The sequence below is a fragment of the Nicotiana tabacum genome, chromosome 15 (genome assembly GCF_000715075.1).
Source record: "Nicotiana tabacum cultivar K326 chromosome 15, ASM71507v2, whole genome shotgun sequence".
Classification (NCBI taxonomy): Eukaryota; Viridiplantae; Streptophyta; class Magnoliopsida; order Solanales; family Solanaceae; genus Nicotiana; species Nicotiana tabacum.
In genome coordinates this window covers 73,268,691-73,276,540 of record NC_134094.1, presented here as the reverse complement: position 1 = coordinate 73,276,540, position 7,850 = coordinate 73,268,691, and the positions used below count along the sequence as shown (strand labels likewise).

At 36.6% G+C, this 7,850-nt stretch overlaps 1 long non-coding RNA gene across 2 annotated transcripts; it reads left to right on the top strand.

Moving 5' to 3' along the window:
* Window positions 1-1,975: 1,975 nt before the first annotated feature.
* LOC107783923 (uncharacterized) lies at window positions 1,976-7,595 on the top strand. 2 transcript variants are annotated; one of them, XR_012699297.1, is made up of 2 exons: window positions 1,976-2,439; window positions 7,324-7,595. It is a non-coding gene; the product is annotated as an uncharacterized LOC107783923 (long non-coding RNA). The 2 variants fall into 2 exon arrangements; XR_012699298.1 differs by having other exon boundaries at window positions 1,976-4,906.
* Window positions 7,596-7,850: the final 255 nt, after the last annotated feature.

Here is a 7,850-nt window from a genome sequence, read left to right as displayed (position 1 = left end):
ACATAAATAGCCTATGGAGAGAAATCCATCTTTCAAGGATAGACAAGAGACTTACCTCCACCCGGTAATAACTTCAACCTCCTAACACAGCTTTTCCTTTCAAGTCAACTTCCAAACTCCTCGAATCTAGTCAAATACAACTCAATAACGCCAAATACTATACAAATCAACTCCAAGCAATAAAGTTTCAATCTTTACTCAAATCTCCAAAAGTCAACAAACATTAACCTGACCTGCATGGTTAAAATACGATTCAAGGGGTAGATCTCAACTATCCATAACTCTACGAGTCCAAAATACGTAATTAGATTCCATAACTGAGTCCAAATCGACCCTTAAATCGCAAAAATTCCCACTTTTTAGTTATCAAGAAAAACCCCAATTTTCTCTTAAAAATCTCAGTATTAAAGAATATAAAACCATGAGGATTCAAGATATATAATCAAATCCAAGTGAAAATTACTTACTCGTAGACGTGCGCCCAATCCACGTAGGTACGCATTCGCACCTGCGATCCCCCTCTCCACAGAAGCAATCCTCCAAAGGACTAACTGGCCTCGCAGGCGCGCCTCCACCAACCGCATGTGCGATCTTCACACCTTCTCTCCCTTTTTTGCATCTGCGACAATTCCCCAGACCAGCTCAACACCGCAAATGCGACACACCAGTCGCACCTACGCCCAAACTTTCGCAGGTGCGATGCACCAGAACTTCTAAATGGCACCAAAAATGCTCCGAAATACTTTTGAAACATATACGATCCCCCCGGGACCCCGTCCAATCATGCCAACAAGTCCTAATACGTTATTCAAATGCAAATGCTCTAAACGCCACAATTAACATCAAAACAAAAAATCAACGATAAAAATCTATCTCTTAACTACCAAATTTCCAACTTCAGCAAACACGTATGTATCATGCCTAAACATTCCAGTTCCATCCAAACTTCGCACACAAGTTCCAATCAACTAAATAAACCTATCCAAATCCGCAGAACACTTATCGGAATACGATAATATCAAAATCATCTCCCGGTCGAACCTATTAACTTCCCATTAGAGCCAAATCATTCTAAGAACCTCTAAATCCAAATCTGAACATACGCCTAATGCCAAATCACGATACGAACCTATTGGAACCATCGAATAACTCGTTGACAACCAATTTTGACTATCGCTTTTAAATTAAATATTTTACACTTATTAATCAGCAATAAATATAGTGGAGTATTTTTAAAATTAATAATACCTATTTTCTCAAAATATAAATGATATAATAAGTATAATAATAGTTAGCAATATCAATTATATAATATACAATAATTTAGTCTTAAATGTTTATAATTCTGTAGTTAAACCAACTTTCATAATTCTGCAGACAAGTATTACAAATATTTTAATAATTTAGTATTAAATCATAATTATATTACCTTTAATACTTAAATTAACCAAACAATTAGTTTTTATAATTTAATCAAAAATACTATATTTTAATTATTTAAAACTAGCTAATTACATTAATTTTGATAAATATATTTTATTACATTTCATTGAGATTAATTTAATTATAAAATGGGTTAGAAGTTAAAATAGATTGTAATTTCAATGATTTTAAATCAATGTGGATATAATTTCAATCCTATCCAGCTTAATTCGGCCGAAAATACAAGCCCAATGCTTCATGAACCAGTTTGGAAAGCCCTCCATCCTAGTTGGCAATATGTGCCACTCCCTTTCAACCAATCTTTGTAGGCTACGTCACCTCTCTCCAAATACTCACACAACTAACACAAATAATCTGGACTGTTGATTAAAGCCATCAACGGTCAACAATTAATCCTAACTTTTCCTTTTATTTAAAATCATTCAAGGTTTCATCTCAAGCGTTGGATAAAAAGGATCCAACAACCCTCGTATTAAATGTTTTATCCATTTTAAATCTCAGAAAAGCTGGAGTCGTTGATCAAAATGATCCAACGACTCCCTCCCGTCTCTCATCTTAACTATCCACCCCACCCCAAACCTTAATCATTTCCCACGGTAGCGACCACCTCTCTTTCTGTTTCCTCTCCATGTTCTCTTATCTCACTGACCCTTATCATTCCTAAAACCTTGCACAAATTCGTGCAAGGTCACTAGAAATCAAAACCAGACATCTATCCTGTCTCTTTCAACCAAAAATCCCACCAGGTTTTTCCCTTTTCATCACCAAGATTTGAATCCCAAATCCCCAAATCCCCAGAACAAATGATGCGAACAAGAATCTTATCATCCCCCCCTCCCCCCGTTCTTTCAAATCAATACATGTATGATATGAATCTTGACCTCATTGTCATGATTCTTTGTCTAGATGTCAAACGGACTGAGCTATGGACATGGGCTTTAACCAATGGCTCTTTTCTCTTCAACTGTCGACCTTTTCCACCATATTGGTGCCAAGGTAAAAATATCGACTCTACTTTCCCTCTGATTTCCTCTACTTTTACTTTTTTTGCTTTCATCTGCCTTCAATCCATACTTTTCACTATCTGTGAATTCAAATGAAGCCCTAAGTCTTCAATGCTACTATAAATAGAGCTTCTAACTCTCTCACCAAACACAAAGGAAAAATATTAAAAAAACACACAAACACACATTAAAGTCTGAGAAATTTCTTTTGGCTTAAGTATTCTGAAGTGCTTCTCGAATTTCTCTTTTCTTTTCTTTCATTCATGCTCGAGTTCGATTACTGTAAGTTGATTGTGAGGTTGGGTTCTTAAATGAACACATATCATCCTTACTTGGTTTGTTTCTCCAAAGAAGGTCAGTGAACACTGACCTCCCACTTTCATTCCTCAATTGCATATGTGGCTCTCTGCTTATGATGTCCACCTATTAATTGCATGTTGTTCATGATATTCATCAGTAACATGTGAGTCTTTTATTGTATTTTGTATTTGTGTTATCCTTGTTTTAAAATTAATGATGCTTTCCTGATGATTATCTCTGTGTTGTTGTTAAATCTATGATGGTTGATGAAATTTGTTTCTCATAACTTAGTTAGCTAAAATGATTCTACATTGTTGTCATCCTCATCGGTAATCTTGTTGAGCCTTCATGCTAAGTTTAATTTTACTCTATGTTATATACTACATGTGGTCTATCCCTGTTGATTGAGTAATAACCATATTCATACTATCATGTTGACTAAGTTGATTGAACCATATTCCTTAATTTTTCTTGATATCCTATTTAACTTGTTAAAATCTTTATAGCTGAAGAATTATGCTATCTTGATCCTCATGCCTATGATGTATGTTGTACTGGTTTAGTTCAATGACTGATCCTCATTACTGGTTTCGTTCATGTTATCATGTTAATATGTTTACTTAGCTATGTGACTCTAATTGACAGCTTGTTTATGACATTATTTACTTAGCTATGTGATTCTAGTTAAATGCTTGAGTGTGATACTGTGATGTTCTACACATTTAGGATAAAACGATTCATGTGTCTATTATGATAATTTGAAATAACAGGAATCGTGTAGTGAACTTTTTTGGAATGAATTATTAATAAATATGCTTACATGTCTCAATATAAACTTTCTATATCTTGTTTGTCATGTCCTGGTCAGCTGCAGAATGAATGCCTCTACTTGTTATTCCATGACTATTTGACAACACTGTTTAGAGGGCCCTCACTCATGAATCTGAGTATAGTTCGTTACGATAATTTAAAAGTCTGATTGACTGTGCATTGTCATGATTAGATACCATGATCATTAGGTTTAGGTAAAAACTAGAATTAGCCTTCCTATTCAAGTTAATTACCCATTGATCTAGTTGATTGGTATGCCCTTTGGGAACTCTGAATACTGCCATAAGTTTTCAATATAGGGAATTCTTAGATATATGCCTACTTGCTTTGGAAAGTTATGTTGAAACTGTTATGATGTACGTAACATGTTCTAGTGATGTAAACCTACTTAAGGGAAGTTCAAAAGTGTTTAGACCTTCAATGAAGATAATAAAATAAATGTATATGTTTATCTTTGTCCACTACTGATGCCTTAGACTACTTAATGTGGCACTCCTGAGCTTGAAATTGTAAGTGATAGAGTATGTTTACTAGCAGCATGTAACAAACTACATGTGCTATGTGACCCTTGTTTGATTGTGTCCTAGTAGTGATTCTCATAAGTGGTTTGTACATGTTGTGATACTTTAGCATCAACCTCAGGGCCTTTAATGATATTGGAACTCTAAAAGTCCACATGTAGTAACTAGTCTTTATATTTTGTGTTTTTGATGAGAAGTCTTAAGGTCAATACTGTGTTAGTCATTAGCTGCTTATGCTCTTGTACTCTAATGATGGTTGCAATGCTTAATATGACTATTTGGTACCTTTGTTTGGCTAAATCATTGAAAGGGTTTATGATGAACCTTCTGTACTTATCTCTGTCATGCTAACTAAGTGAAACTGCCGAGTTAACATTTGTTTGTGCTCAAACCTTTGAGGAAGAACGAGGGTCAATGTTCAAGGGTATTTGGGTGTGAGCCTGGTTTTGTGGTTGAGGTACACTTTCCTGGCACAAGTACTGCTCGGGGTTCATTAGACCCTCGTGAACTTTGAAGTGTCAGTGGTCCATTGGGGGACTTCATAAATAAACATGGTTCACCCTAAGCCCTTAGTCACTAACCTTAATTAATCTTCATAGGGTTAACACAGATGAAAATTGAATTTACTGTATTCTTTAGATTTTTTTGTTATTAATTATTATAATTTTATCTTACTTCATCTTTATATTAACATATGCTAATTATCTTCTTTTTATTTTTCTATGCATGATTGTTTGGCCTGCTGAGTTCATTTGGAACTCAGGCCCAAGCTCAGGGAAATTGGGATGCTTCCTCACCTATTGGAGTGTAACGACCCGATCAGTCATTTTACTTTCTAGATCTCCGTTCCCCTAATTAAAACTCTCCATATGTTCTTTTACTATTTTATGACTTGCGGGGATGGTTAGTTTGGGTTTGGAAGGGTTCGGATTGAAATCGAAATACTTAGTTCCTTAATAATTGCTTAAAAGGGGTTAATTTTGACTTGAGTCAACATTTTATGTAAAAGACCTCAGAACCGAGATTTGACATTCCCAATACGTGTGTATGATGATTTTGGACTTAGGCATATATTCAGATTGGGTTTCGGATGACCTGGGAGCATTTCGGCGCTTAATATTAAATGTTTGGCGCATTGAAGGTTTTCAAGTTCTTTAAGTTTGGTTTGGAGTATGTTTTGTTGTTATCGAGGTCCGTTAGGGATTTTGAGCCCAGCGAATAGTTCCGTATTGTGATCTAAGACTTGTACACAAAATTTTATGTCATTACGAGTAGTCTAAGTGTGATTCAGCGCGTTCGGGGCAAGTTGAAAACTTGCAGTTCATAATTTGATTCAATTTGATTTTGGGGTACAATTCTTAGTTTTAATATTATATTTCGTGTTTCGAGAGTTTGAGCAAGTCCGTATTATGGTTTTAGACTTGTTGATTCTTTTGGATGGGGTCCCCGAGGGAGGGGGGACTCGGGTACATTTTGGACCGCTCGGATATAAGTAAAAAATAAGTTGTTCTAGTTTCCTTCTTCGCGAATGCGAAGGAAACCATGCGATCGCGAAGAAGGAATTGGGGGACTCGGTGGTTTTGTGCTTCGCGTTCGCGAAGGCTTGGGGCTAGCGGCCTTCGCATTCGAGGGAGACCTATCACGTTCACGTAGAGTCAAGGACCTGGGATTGGGCAACCCAGTTGCCTTATGCGTTCACGAGAGAGGGCACATATTCGCGATGAGAAGATAGCCCAGTGCATCGTGTTCGTGGGTGTCCTCTCGCGATCGCGAAGGGAAAAATTTCTAGGTTCGTCAGGTTTGCCTTCCCGATCACGAGGGCTTGTCCGCGATCGCAATGAAGGCACAAACCTGGGCAGAATATTTTAAAAAACGGGACTTAGGCCATTTTCTCTTATTTTTTATTTTTTTGGATGATTTTGGAGCTTCTTGGAGAGGGGTTATCACCTAACTATTGAAGGTAAGTAATTCCTACCCAATGTAAGTTTAATACATAGATTATTTGTAGATTTTAACATGCAAAATGTGAAAATTTTAGGAGATTGTTGAATAACCTAGGTTTTGATAAAAATGGGATTTAGCCATGAAATGATTATGGAATTGGGTAGAAATTATGTATTTGAGTTCGTGAGATTATGGGTAATATTTATCTTTAAAAATTTTCAGAATCCGGGCATGTGGGCCTGGGGTGAATTTTAGGAATCTTCCAATTTGGGTTGGGTAATTTCTCTAATAGCTAAATTATGAACTTGTGAATGTATATTGATTAATATATATATATAATATTTGGCTAGTTTCGGATTGTTGGGCACCAAGTTGAGGCTTTAGAGTTGATTTGTGAACCGAAAGTGAGCTTAAGATCGAGGTTAGTCTCTTGCCTAACCTTGTAAGAGGGAACTCATCCCCTTAGGTGTATCTTGTTGTGTATTACTTATGTGAGAAGCGACGTACGCACTAGGTGACAAGATTCCATGTGTAGCTATATTCCAGGAGGTGTCCGGGTATACTTAGGTCCACATCATGCCTTTAATTGTACTATTGAGTTTATTATGCATATCAATTGTCTTGAATAGAGATGAGACTAGGGATTATAAAAGTTGCAATGTTCGACTTAGATTTCTTATTTTTCGATGAATTGAGGAATACTTAATAACTCTAAGAAATCCATGTCCTCTCGCATCGCAAGTACTTTCGCGAGAGAGGTAAACTTCTATACTCTTATGGGATCGGGTCATTCGCCTCGGCAGTGCGATAACACTACTCTTATGGGAGCAGGTCATTCGCCTCGGTAGTATAGTAGATGCATCTATGATTCGTATCGTTAGACCCTCGGTAGTGCACACAGTATTTTGGATCGGTCCATACGACCTCGGCATAAATCGTGCATGATAATGCTGGGAGCCCGAATACACTTGATATTATTTTTATGAGTTAAAAGGTTATAATTTATTTAATAGCCTGAAATTGTTGAAGTTAGCAGTATCAATTGGAGATTTTTAATTTGGCTATCAGTTAAAGAACCATTTACTCATTGCTGGTTATTGTGTTATTATTATTATTATTCATGTATTCCATGCTTATTTAGAATTTCTGTGTTTTTATTACTAGCACGTAGTAAGTGTCGATGTCGACTCCTCGTCACTACTTCTTTGAGGTTAGACTGGATACTTACTGGGTACATGTTGTTTATGTACTCACGCTACACTTTTGTACTAATCATGCAGGATCTGAGACAGGTGCATCTGGCATTCATTCAGGGACGCACCCCTAACACCCTGTGGCATAGTGGTGAGCTGCTCTTTGAGTCCGTTCTGTAGCACCCGCAGTCTCTCTTTGATATTTACTTTTCATCTATCTTATTTCAGAGAGTAGTATAGATATTTTGTATATTCTACTAGTTGCTCATATACTTGTGACACCGGGTCTTGGGAATATGCTAGTAGACACTTTATGGTTTTGGGTATTTATTTCACCGTATCTTGCTCTTTCATTGGTTCACGCTTTGCTTTACTATAATTATCCACCTCTCATTTACTTAATAAATAAAAATTAACTATTTTAAAATTATTAAAAAGAATAAATATATGACTAGTTCATTGTTGGCTTGTCTAACGGTGACGTTGGGCTCCATCACGGCCTATAAGGAAAAATGGGTCATTACATGGAGTTTGCCGCTGTTAGAATCAACCTGGGCCTGGCTGCCCTTCCAGCCCAACATGAAAGAGTCCAACTATCCTCACTTTGCCTAAAT